The 14,337-nt window shown below is 35.2% G+C and overlaps 1 pseudogene; it reads right to left on the reverse strand.

Moving 5' to 3' along the window:
• Positions 1-11,438: 11,438 nt before the first annotated feature.
• On the reverse strand, positions 11,439-12,061 carry LOC121039959 (nascent polypeptide-associated complex subunit alpha-like; annotated as a pseudogene).
• Positions 12,062-14,337: the final 2,276 nt, after the last annotated feature.

The following is a 14,337-nucleotide window of genomic DNA, read 5'->3' on the forward strand; positions in this document are numbered from 1 at the left end:
TATAGTATATATATATAGTCTATATATATTATTTTTGGTTTTGGGGGTATATATATATATATATATTGTGTACATATACATATATATTGTGTGTGTGTGTGTATATATATATATATATATATATCTCCCAAAAACCAAGAACACACTTTATACACTATATTAGCCAATTTGACAAATTACATTCAAAAATAAATTAAAAATTAAACTGCCTCAACTCATCATGGCTTTACCTAATAGGTTCCTTATTTTAAATCAAAATTTTCATATAAACATGTAAAAGATGTTTATCCTCAAATATCAACTATATTGTTGATTTAGTCTCCATGATTTCTGTGTTCCATGTCTCATTAATTTAATCATTTATCATCTTAATAAACATCTATGTATCCTGATCTGAGTTACCATATAAGCTATCAAACAATGGAGAAAAATTACCTTGATGACAAGTTCACAACATAAGAAAGTTACACACATTCAAAGAAGCTTTACATGTAGTGATCGAACAAAGAAAGTACTTTGGGCCACAACTCTACATCCTCTATAATACCGTTGAGGAATTAGAGGACTTCATGTTAGAAAATACTGAGTTGGTTTTATATTTAAAAGTCTATTGACATAACCATGGAAGGACCACTAGCACCTGGAATACAGCCTTGGAAGGCAGCAAAGTGCCCAAGGGGAAGAAAACAAAACAAAACAAAACAAAACAAAACAAAACAAAAACTCTAGCCTCAAAATTCTCCTTATAAATCTCAGTCTCACCCAGACTTGACATGCTATAAGACTGATTCCAATGTTCTTCATGTGGTCATAAAATACAAAGAAAGCATAGTAGAAAAGGCAAGAAACTGATGGCATAAAAGCAATGAAGGGAATTCAGTGTTTCTTGTCTCTCCACCAAGTTCTACAAAATCACAAGGCAAAAAGCCTTGCGTCATAGGACAACAATAAGCAGAACAGATTCAAACAGAAAGAGACAATCTATGGCACTCACCATCCTAACTGGATGGTTACCTTTAGTAAGACAGATCATGAGGAAAATTTTTTCCAAGAAGGAGAAATTTCAGTGATGGTAAAAAGCCGATATAACATCAAAGCTAAAGTGAAGCTTTGACTGAAACAAGAATACACATGCCAGATGGACAAATAGAGATACAATTATTAAATGAGCAGAAAGGCTCAACTATAGAGACTGCCTCGTATTTTCCACTTTTCTGGAATAACTAAAAACTGTTTTACAGTCAGTAGAGCCTGAGACTTATAATATAGCAGAAATTATTATTTTTATATCAGTTAAAGGACAGTGGGTAAGAGTGGCCCTTTTATTAATGGCAAAGAAGTGTACATACACACATAAGCAACACTACCATAAAGCACAGATTTTTGTTTTAACAAAATCCATATTTATGTGGTTATATTTCCGATGGTTGAGAGCAGCTATGATTAATGGAATTCCCTTCTTCTCCTAAAGCAGCCATTTTTCAATTCAAATACAGAATGTCAAATAAATAAATAAATAAATAAATAAATAAATAAATAAATAAATTCCACTGTATGATCCAGCAGACTGGACAAAGTGAGGCAAGAGTCTGGTGTCTGAGTGCTACCTGCTATTTCTGATCATTCAGACATCAGTCCCCGAGTTTATTTAGTGAGTTCTTCCCTTATAGCGATCCATAGCTCTACTTATCACTCTGGTGGTATCACTACTTGATATTCTCTCTCTTCTTATATATACATCTCTCTTATACATCTTTTCTTTTAAGAAAAGTTTACCTCCTGTATCCCAGGGCTCAGGAAGGCTGACTGAAGACAGCCAGGCAGAATTACCATTACCCTCAGAGTATCACTAATAAGTACTAAATCTCTCATTTTCCCTCTCCTCCTCTCCCAGTATTTCCCCCAGCTGTAGTACAGTGAACCTGGGTATAGTGTCAGACACAGAAGAAGTGGGAGCACAAAAAAAGAAAAAAAAAGCCTTATGAAAATATGACTTGTATTGCATGAAGAATTCTAAGTTTATGTATAAATATTGCTTTATATATATATATACACACACATATATATGAGGATATATATAAATATATACATATATATGAGGATATATATAAATATATGTATATAAATAAAATATATAAATAAATATATTTATATTTATTTATAATATATATATTTATATAATTATATATAAAAATATATATAATATATATGAGGATATATATGAGGATATAATATATATATTATATATATTATATATAAATATATTATATATAAATATAAATATATATAAATATATAATATATATATTTTTATAAATATATATACAAAGTATAAATAAATATATACATATATATGAGGATATATATATATATATATATATACATATATATAAATAAATGAGGGATGTCTCTTAACCAGAAAGTTCCAGAATCCTAATGCAGCCCATGGAATTTATTGAGATTCAGAGACAATGCTTCCATGAATTAAGTTTTTAAAAGTATCCTTTTATAATCTTTTCTTTTTTTAAATAAATTTGTGAGGTAGAATTTAATCTTTTATCATTGGGAAGTGTGCCTGAGCAAAGGGACTGTTCGACTTCTTCACTGAAAAGCAGACTTACTCCCCTTTCTTACCATTATAATCTGTTTTTTTAAAAATGACCTAGCATTTGAATGGAATGTGGAAGGCAATTAAATGAAATATGCAAAGGTAGGGTGCATAGGAAGATGAGAGTCTAGAAGAGGGCAGGATAATGAAAAGATCACTCACAAAAACACCTATGACTCTTAGCAGTCAGGCTTCATGTGACCAGAGTGCCAAGTGTGAAACATTTCCTATCCCTAGATGCAGAGCAATAAAACCTGCTCTAAAGAGAAACCATGACCATTTTACACAGACAAGTAGGCCCTAATTCTTTAGTTCTTTTTTTTTTTTTTTGGTAATTCTTTTCATATCTCCTTTCTCTCTCAACTCTTTCATTTTGATACAAAACTGATTTCCCTTACCCTTTAATTTTGAATTGAAATAGTTACTTAAAGATCCCCAATAAAAGCTCTCATTTCTCAGGTACCATTTTGTTCCTAGCTGAAATATTTGCTGTTGTGTAGACATGACCATACTATTTAATTTCTACATTTCATTCCATATCATGATTATAATAATAGGTGCAATCCTAGGCTAAGCAAATCATTTCTCAGAGAGCATACCTCATTCCTCTAAGGAACATAAACCTTTCCAAGAAAATGGGATCTCATTAACTAACTTAACCAAAAACACACATGCATAATGGCATTAGGCATTTCTCATGGCAAAGTGCCAGTTTTGCATTCCAAATGAATCTAAGAAATAGCACATTAGCCTCTCTGCCAAATTTAAACCACATATACTACAAAATAAAATGGGAACACAGAACACAATAGCTATGACTCTTTGGATAGTAGGATGATATATTTTTTGTGTCAACTTCACTGGGCCATGGAATACCCAGATATTTATTCATCAAACATTCTTCTGGGTAATTCTGTGAGGGTGTTTGGGGTGAGATTAACATCTGAATTGCAAGACTGAGTAAAGCAGATTGCCCTTCATAATGTAGGAAGGCCCCATCTAATCAGTGAAAGACCTCAATAAAACAGAAACCAGACCCTCTCCAGAGTAAGAGTAAATGCTCCTGCCTGATGGCCTTCACACTGGGGCATCAGCTTTTTCCTCACTACCAGCTCTAACTAAAACATCGGGTCTTCCTGGGTCTCTAGCCTCCCAACCCTCAGATCACAGCTACACCATTGGTTCTCCTGGGTCCCCAGCTTGTTGACTCATCCTGTACACTGTGGGACCTGTCAACCTCCATAATCTTGTAAGCCAATCCTTTTAATAAGCCCTTCATCCATTATAATTATTTGTGTGGATGTGTGTGTATATATTGGTTCTATTTCAATTTCTATTGGTCCTATTTCTCTGGAGAACCCTGAGTAATACAAACAGAATAAGTTATATTTCAAAAGACAAATCTTTGAATTCAGTTTAGACTTTCAAAAGCTGGGGTAAATTTTACCCTGGTAGTCAACATTGGTAAGGTTTCTGGATCCTCCTCTTTATTTAATTTGTAATACAATTTTCTAATACAAATTTCTAATAGTAATAGTTTAAGATATCACATTTTTTAAGGACATGGTAATGTTCTCTCATATAGTCAGTAGAGGAATTAACTATCATTTCCTGCTCCATAGACTTTCAGTTGGAACAAACCTGAAAGGCAAGCTGATCTATAGCCTCAGTGTCTGGAAGAGAAAAAGAGTGCCAACAAGATGAATATGTCTCCCATGAGTACAGATCAGCCGAAGTGAGGCTCTGACTCAAATGCAATCTTTAATTCAAATCAGAGTCGTTCTAATACTTTTCATAGTCAGATGTTTGATACATCCAAATAAAATTTACAAATCCAACTGAACTCTACTCAGTTAAACTTCATGAGCATAAATGGGAAGAAAAAATAAAATTACAAAGAGAGATTCTTCCTTGGAATGTTTCACAGCTTTCTCCCAGCAAAGCAAAGCACATACCCTGAGCGGTTACAAGTCATTGTCTCTGAAGTTGGTTAGAAATCTATTGATAATATTTCATTACTGATAATGCATCAAGGCCTTTTTCAGATTCTAGCTCACAAATGTGGAGAAAATGGATTCTTGTGGGTAATGATTCATTTATTTCAACCCCTCCTTTGCCCTTTTTCATTTGGTGGGATTGATTTCCTTTCTCCATATAATTTCACTTGTCACTATTCATGACTCACGAATTGACCCTCTCTTCTCTTTGTACTTTTCTTTATGAGCCAACTTCTATTCTTAAAAACAATTGAAATGCACAATAAAAAAATACTGAACAGCACTTATGCAAACGCTTGCTTTAGATTATGTTTTCTTACTAATATAATGTTCTGTGCTTCAAATTTACCTAGGAAGAAATATCAAATTACCACCAAGACTAAAATAGACAAAAACTCCTCAGGTGTCCAACTCCTCTCATCCACATACACATCCCAAAAAATTTAATCTCGAGCTACCTTTTATCCTACAGAAGGAAGATATGGGAAATAATGGGGTCTCTGCCTCTAATTTTCTAAGATGATGTCCAAGCTGTTAAACACACACACACACACACACACACACACACACACACACACACAATCACAACTCCCTTGAGTTGCAGGAAAATAGCCTTCTAAAATCTGTCAAGCTAGGGGGGACTCTGTTTTTTCCCCCTAATACAAACACTGAGTCTCCTTGGAGCTAAGTTTGGTTGAAATTACTACTAGAGTTTGATGCTTATACAATTTCCTTATGTCCAAGTATTAGTAGTAAATATTGTTTCCAACTGATGATGTAAGACCTGGGAATACAAAGGCAGAGCCAGAGCAAGAACTGAGATTTCTGGACTGAGCCAGTCCCTACCATGTACAAGTAGTGACTCTGAGACTGTGCTTGTGCTACAGTCTTTAGGGAACAAAGAAAACTATATTGAGACTCATGGCTTTAGCTGTTGTGTTCATTATCTTCTCTTTCCAACTCTACTTACTTTATCAGTTTCCTTTTTTTGGGATGATAGTTCTGAAGTAGAAATTCCAGCTTCTGGCATGACTCTCTTCAAGCTAAAATAGTTGGACAAGTTTATTTCTCCTCTTTTGCATGAACATGAGTTACAACAGAACCATATATACCTGGGCAACATCACAGAGTTCTTAACACTTGGTTAAGTTACATCTTTCAGACAAATTAGCTGTCAAATAATTCCCACCAAATAAGTACTTATGCACACAATAATGAAATATTTTATATTCAGCTAATGGCTCAGATTCTGAAATATCTTATGTATTTTTTACATGTTATTTTCTAAGCTTTAAGTGACTTAAAGATACATCACCTCAAGAAGGCTTGGACCATTAGAAAGAGGGAACACTGGTTTGGCTGACCTAAAAATCAGATTAGGTATATGTCTACTATAATTTGGATAGGTTGTTCAAGGATCTTGAGTCTCAGTTTCTTCACTGACAAAATATGAAAATAGTACCTACCTTGTAGACTTTCTACAAGAAATAGAGAATATAGTGTCTTGCCAAAGTACTAGACCCTAAAAGGAAACTGTTAATTTTTAAGAATATGTTTGAAAAGTTCATTAAGAGAAGAGTCAGTGCAAAGGTTTAGGATAGATGGGTTAAAGTTACATATGGTATCTTTCTGAAATGACCGGGTGGGTATAAAAATTGAGTAAAATGTGTATCTGGACTGGTAAACAAGAAGAAATGCCAGCCATGTACAATCAATCAACCCATCAATATCTGCTAGACATAGTGCAAACATTAAAAATAAAACAAGAAAAATAAAAAAATAAAAAAAATAAAATAAGAAAGCCCCAGCATCTTGGGACTCTATACTAAAGCTCCTGCAACCATACGTGCCTTCCCCAGCAAGAAGCATTGGAAGTACTATTGCCTCTGATGTAGTGAGGAAGCACACCATTCAGAATCCTTGCTAATTCTGAAGATTAGCTAAAACTGTGAGCAGATGAAATCAGTGAGTTAGCTATTCACAACAGCATAGCCAGAAGATACTTAGAAGACCATAGGGGCCACTCTATTGTGTAAACAACATAGAACCTTTTATAGACAATGTTCTTCAGGGCATAGTCACAAGTTGTGCCTGGCTTAGAGAATTTATCAATATAGGAGTTTTGGAGATCCTGATCAGAACAGATATCATTAAAAATAATATCAGTATCTTTGAAGCTTAAAAAACAATTTTAAGACCAAATGGAAGAAGTTAATAATATTCTGTGTTAGTGAGGATATGGGAAATTGGTATTGTTAATTAATATGGCAAAGGAAAATTATTGTAGAAGAAAATTTGGCCTCTAAACTGTCCATAGTGCTTTTTATTTGTTATAAATATACATCTATTTAATTATACACACATACACATACACACGTGTGTGTGTGTGTGTGTGTGTGTGTGTGTGTGTGTGTATATATATATATATATATATATATATATATATTTAACTTAAACAGACTCCAAATCCAACATGGCACTTCAGCTCACAACCCTGAGATTAAGAGTTGTATGCTCTACCAAATGAACCAGCCAGGCACTCCATAAAATTTCCACAGTTTTTGAAGCAACAAATTAAAATTTAACATTTCTTAAAGGAAATATAGGTGCACACAGTATTTACACAGAAGACATGTTCACCTTTGCCTGACATAAATTAACAAAAAATAAACTGGGTATTTTCTGTTATCCTTTCCACCTACTGTAATTAAATATGCTATTTTACCTGTCTGAAATACCTTTGTACCTTCTCTTCCTTACCTAACTTGGGCTTCTCCTTTTAGTCTCAGCTCATGTGTCACTTTCTCTAGGAAGCTTTTCCTGACATCCTAGACAAGATAAGAATTTCCTCCTCTGAATGCCTTAGAGGTCTCTGCATGCCTGTCTCCCTCCCTCCCTCCCTCCCTCCCTCTCTCTCTCTCTCTCTCTCTCTATATATATATATATATAAAATCATTGTGCTTATCACATTACTTTAAATCTGCTTAAATGATTTTCTTCTGTACCAAACCACAAAATCTTGAGTTACTAAAAATAGCTTTTGAATTGAATTAAAAGTATAACTGAATAGGGAATATGGAAGAGACAGTTTGGGGAAAACTATGTATTCAGTTGAGATACATGGAGTTTGCAGTAAAAGAATATTCAGGTGGACATTTCAAGAACTGTGTGGAAAACTGGCAGGTAGAAAATCACATTTGGGAATCAGGAAAGGTGCCGGGACAAGAGAGACTACATGTGAACTCTATTTGTTTAGACATGACATTTTCTAAAGAAATGACAATATTAGGGAGAAAAATAGAGAAAAATAGAAAAGAAGGCAGAAGTAACCTTAGGAAGTATCTACATTTAACCATTTGAAGGCGCAGGCAGTGGGTTTGAAAAGGATATGGAGAGGACAATGTCCCCAATGCCAAACCACAAGGTTCAAAGAGGGGTATTCCATACTCTCATTTCTTGTTACAGTTTATGGCTAGAGCTATGGTTCTCAACCTGGGACAATTCTGTCCCTCACAAAATATATGACAGTATCTGAAGACGTTTTTATTCACAACTATGGAAGCAAAATGGAGTGAGGGGAGACAGGCTACTAGAATAGGGTGGGCAGAACCAGAAATGCCACCTGTAAAATTTGCTAAAACTCCCCAAATGAAATTCCACAGATTGAGAGACCTAAACAACACAAACATTTTCTCACAGCTCTGGAGGCTGGATATCCAGGATCAAAGTGCCTCAGGAGTTTGGTTGCTCTTAAGGCCTCTCTCCTCGGCTTCCAGATGGTGGCCTTCTTGCTATGTATACATTTGGCCTTTATCTGTACAAATCCCCAGTGTCTTTCTGAGTGTCCTAATTTCTCCTTATAAGGATACTAGTCAGAATGATTAAGGCTCACCTAAATGAGATCATTGTAACTTAAGTAACACTTTAAAGGCTCTATCACTAAGTACAGTTACATCTAAGGTACTGGGGGTTAGGGTTTCAACATATGGATTCAGAAGGGAAACAATTCAGTTCCTAACACTTCACCCTCTAGATACCTTAGAATTGATATCCCTCTCACAAGCAAAATATATTCATCCCATCCCAAGGGCCCAAAATTCTTTTTTTTAATTTAAATTCTTGTTAACATACAGTGTAATATTAGTTTCAGATGTACAATGTAGTGATTCAATACTTCTATATAATACCCAGTGGTTATCACAAGTGCACTCCTTAATCCCTATTACCTATTTCACCTATCCCCTCATCCACCTCCCCTCTGGTATCCATCACTTTGTTCTCTCTAGTTAAGAGTCTGTATCTAGGTTTGTCTCTATTCTTTTCCCTTTGCTTGTTTGTTTTGTTTCTTAAACTCCACTTGTAGTGAAATCATATGGTATTTGTCTTTATGACGGAGTTATTTCACCTTAGCATAGTACCTTAGCTCCATTCATGTCATGACAAATGGCAAGATTTCATTCTATTTTATGGTTGAATAATATTTCATTTTATATATATGTGTGTATATATATATATATATATATAAAGATGTGATAATAAAGAGGTGAGATATATATATATATATATATATATATATATATATATATATATATATATCTCACTTCTTTATCCATTCATTTAACAATGGACACTTGGGCTGTTGCCATAACTTGGCTATTGAACATAATGCTGCCATAAACATTGGGGTGCATGTATTCCTTTGAATTAGTATTTTTCTATTCTTTGGGTAAATACCTAGTAGTGTAATGGCTAGTTCTATTTTTAACTTTGTGAGGAAACTCCGTACTATTTTCCACAGAGGCTGCACCAGTTTGCATTCCTACCAACAGTGCATGAGGTTTCCCCTTTCTCCACATCCTAGTCAACACTGTCATTTCTTGTGGTGTTGCTTTTAGCCATTCTGACCGGCGTGAGGTGATATCTAATTGTAGTTTTGATTTGCATTTCCTTCATAAGTGATGGTGTCCATCTTATGTGTCTGTTGCCCAACCTTATGTCTTCTATGGAAAAAAAGAAGTCTAGTTTTTAATTGGATTATTTGGTTTTTGGGTGTTGAATTTTATAAGTTCTTTATATATTTTGGATCCTAACCCTGTATTGAATATGTCATTTGCAAATATCTCCTCCCATTCCATAGGTTGCCTTTTAGTTTTGTTGATTGTTTCCTTTGCTATGCAGAAGCTTTTAACTTTGATGTGGTCCCAATAGTTCATTTTTGCTTTTTCTTCTCTTACCTCAGGAGATATATGTAGAAAGAAGTTGGTATAGCTGATGTTACAGAAGTTACTGCCCGTGCTCTCGTCTAGCATTTTTATGATTTCAGGTCTCACATTTAGGTCTTTAATCCATTTTGAATTCATTTTTGTGTATGGTGTAAGATATTTTGTGCATTTTTGTGTGTGTCCAGGTTCATTCTTTTGCATGTAGCTATCCAGTTTCCCCAACTCCATTTATTGAACAGACTGTCTTTTCTTGGACAGTCTTTCCTGCTTTTTTAAAAATTAATTGACCATATAGTTGTAGGTTTATTTCTGGGTTTTCTATTCTGTTCCACTGATTCGTCTATCTTCCTGCCAGTACCAGAATGTATTGATCGCCACAGCTTTGTACTATAACTGGAAGTAAGGAATTCTGCTGTATCCAGCTTTGCTTTTGTTTTCCAAGGTTGCTTTGGCTATCCAGAGTCTTTTTTTGGTTCCATACAAATTTTAGGATGGTTTGTTCCGGTTCTCTGAAAAATGCTGTTGGTATTTTGATAGGGATTGCATTAAATGTATAGATTGCTTTGGGTAGTATATACATTTTAACAATATTTGTTCTTCCAATGCATGAACATGAAATGCTTTTCCACTTCTTTGTGTTATCTTCAATGTCCTTCATCAGTGTTTTATAGTTCTGGGAGTAGAAGTCTTTCATCTCTTTGGTTGGTATTCCAACCAAATTCCTCGGTATCTTACGATTTTTGGTGCAACTGTAAATTGGATTTTCTTTTTTTTTTTCCTTTTTTTAATGTTTTTTATTTATTTTTGAGACAGAAAGAGACAGAGTATGAGCAGGGGAGGAGCAGAGAGAGAGAAGAAGACACAGAATCCGAAGCAGGCTCCAGGCACTGAGCTGTCAGCACAGAGCCTGACACGGGGCTCGAACTCACGAGCCTGTGAGATCAGGAGACTGTGAGATCATGACCTGAGCCGCAGTCAGACGCTTAACTGACTGAGCCACCCAGGCACCCCACGGATTTTCTTAATTTCCCTTTATGTTGCATCATTTTTGGTGTATAGAAATGTAACAGATTCCTGTATATCCATTATGCATCCTGTTTATCAGCTCTAGTGGTTTTATGGTGGTCTTTTGGGTTTTCTATATAGAGCATCATGCCATCTGCAAATAGTCAAAGTTTTACTTCTCTGAAAATATGAATGCCTTTTATTTCTTTTTTGGTTGTCTGATTGCTGTGACTAGGTTTTCCAGTATTATGTTGAATAAAAGTGGTGATGGTGGACATCCTCGTCTTGTTCCTGACCAGAGAGGAAAAGCTCTCAGTTTTTCCCCATTAAGGATACTAGGAGCTGTGGGTTTCTCATATGTGTGCTTTATTATATCCAAACCCTACTCTATTGAAGGTTTTTACCATGAATGGATGCTGTCCTTTGTCAAATGCTTTTCTTCATCTATTGAAAGGATATGGTTCTCATCCTTTTCTTTATCCATTTGGTTATTTTTTCATCCTACAAGAAGCCATAACTTTATTAATGATATAAACAGTACATATTTCAAACTAAGCTGCATTTATTCTTTTGAAACACACAAAAATGAGCCCTTGTTTTCAGATGGTTACATTGTTAATTTCATAATAAGATTTATAGTATCATTACTGTTGTTCTTCAGGGCTTGGATGTCTTCGCTCTTGACACATTTGCATGTGACGTGACTAATTCTGAATCATTAACATCTACACATATTTCATCAACCTCTTCCTCTTCACTCTCCGCTTGTACAGTTGGAATCTGTGTTGAATGTCTGAGACAACTTTACCTTGAACTTTGAGTTTCTCAACATCTTCTAGTCATGCCTGCTAAGACAAAGCCCTGGCCTTGGCTTCCCCCAAAACTATGTAGGTATCTGAAGCTAAGCTCTTGTAGACATCTGGTTTTGTGATGACATAGAGGATATTCTTAGATTTCCACATAGTGACGCTATCATAGACCCATTTTGGACATAGCCTTCCATACCTTGTTTTATTTCTGGCTCTGTTTTGTGCTGCTGACTGGTCCTTCATCAATTTCAGCTGCTGCTGCCAGCCAGGCTTGTTGTGGCATTGCCTGCATGCAATCTTGTTTCTCAAGCTCCGATGCTGATCCATCACTGTTGGAATGTGTTCCAGACCTTAACTCAGTCTGGAGCCAGAGTAACTGCTACTGTATAGCGGTAATGTTTTCTGTGGGTTCACCTGGCATATTGTGCAGGGAACAAAGAACCAAGAGGACAGCAGAAAGAGAGTGAACAAGAATATGACCCATGCCTGTTGCAGAAGGATTATCCTTTCTTTTGCTGATGTGATATAGCATGCCGATTTGTGAAGAATGAACCACGCTTGCATCCAAGGAATAAATCCCTTGACCATGATGAATTATTATTTTTTTAATATACAGCTGGGTTTGGTTTGCTAATATTTTGTTGAGGATTTTTGCATCTATGTTCATCAGGGATATTGTCTCTTTTTTTTGTGTGGTGTCTTTATCTGGTACTGGTATAAGGGTAATGCTGGTCTCCTAGAATGAAATTGGAAATTTTCCTTCCTTTTCTATTTTTTGGAATGGTTTGAGAAGAATAGGTATTAACTCTTCTTTAAATGTTTGGTGAAATTTATCTGTGAAAGCATCTGGTCCTGGACTTTTGTTTGTTGGGAGATATTACTGATTCGATTTCTTTGCTGGTTATCAGTCTGTCCAAGTTTTCTATCTTCCTGTTTGTTTCAGTAATTTATATGTTTCTAGAAATTTATCCATTTCATCTACATTTTTCAATTTGTTGGCATATACATTTTCATAATATTCTCCTATAGAAGAATACTCTCTGTATTTCTCCTACAATTATCTGTATTTCTTCTCTCATGTGATTTTGTGTGAGTCCTTAATCTTTTCTTTTTGATAATTCTGGCTACAGGTTTATCAATTTTATTAATTTTTTCAAAGAACCAACTTCTCATTTCACTTATCTGTTCTACTTTTTCTTTTTTAGTTTAAATATCATTTAATTCTGCTCTAATCTGCATTTCCTTCCTTTTGCTGGCTTTAGGATTCATTTGTTCTTTTTCTAGCTCCTTTAGGTGTAAAGTTAGGCTTCTTTCTGGACTGGTATAAACTACTTTTGTTCTGTCCTAAAGTTTTTGGACCACTGTGTTTTCCTTTTCATTTGTTCCCATGTATTTAAAAAAACTTTTTTTCCTTATATTTTCTGGTTGGACCATTCATTGTTTAGTAGGATGTCATTCAACATCCATGTATTTGTGGTCTTTCCAGAGTTTTTCTTCTGGTTGACTTCTAGTTCATAGCAGTGTGGTCAAAAGAGGTTCATGGTATGACTTCCGCCTTATGTTTGTTGAGACATGTTTTATGATTTCATGTAAGATCTATTCTGGCAAATGTCGCATGTGCACTTTAAAAGAATGTGTATTTTGAGGGGCGCCTGGGTGGCTCAGTCAGTTAAGTTTTTGACTTCAGCTCAAGTCATGGTCTCTCAGTTCGTGACTTTGAGCCCCACATCAGGCTCTGAGCTGTCTGTGCCAACAGCTTGGAATCTGGAGCCTGCTTCAGATTCTATGTTTCCCTCTTTCTCTGCCCCACCCCTATTTGTGCTCTCTCTCTCACAAATAAACATTAAAATTAAAAAAATATAAAAATAAATAAAAATAAAATAAAATAATGTGTATTTTGCTGTCTTAGGATACAATGTTCTGAATATATCTGTTAAGTCCATCTGGTCCCGTGTGTCATTCAAAGTCATTGTTTCCTTGCTTATTTTCTGTTTAGATAATCTGTCCATTGATGTGACTGTGGTGTTAAGGTCTCCTACTATTATCGTATTATTATAGATTAGTTCCTTTACATTTGTTTTTATGTTTTTGGGTGCTCTCATATTGGGTGTGTAAATATTTACAATTCTTAGATCTTGTTGGATTGTCCCCTTTATTGTTATATAGTGCTCTTCTTTGTCTCGTTAGTCTTTGTTTTATTTAATTAAAAAATTTATTTAAATCCAAGTTAATTAACGTGGTATAATAACAGGTTCAGCAGTAGAATTCGGGGATGCATCACTTACATATAACACCCAGTGCCCATCCCAACAAGTGCCCTCCTTAGTACCCATCACACATTTAGCCCATCCCCCCACCCACCTCCCCTCCAGCAACCCTCAGTTTGTTCTCTGTATGTAAGAGTCTCTTACGGTTTGCCTCCCTCTCTGTTTTTATCTTATGTTTCCTTCCCTTCTCCTATGTTCATCTGGTGTGTTTCTTGGATTCTGCATGTAGGTGAAATTATATGGTATTTGTCTTTCTCTGCCTGACTTATTTTGTTTAGCATAATACACTCTAGTTCCATACACAATGTTGCAAATGGCAAGATTTCACTCTTTTTGACTGTCGATTAATATTCCATTGTGTGTGTGTGTGTGTGTGTGTGTATACACACACACACACACACACACACACACACACACACACACACACACA

The sequence above is a fragment of the Herpailurus yagouaroundi genome, unplaced genomic scaffold (genome assembly GCF_014898765.1).
Source record: "Herpailurus yagouaroundi ecotype Mexico unplaced genomic scaffold, PumYag 181, whole genome shotgun sequence".
Lineage (NCBI taxonomy): Eukaryota > Metazoa > Chordata > Mammalia > Carnivora > Felidae > Herpailurus > Herpailurus yagouaroundi.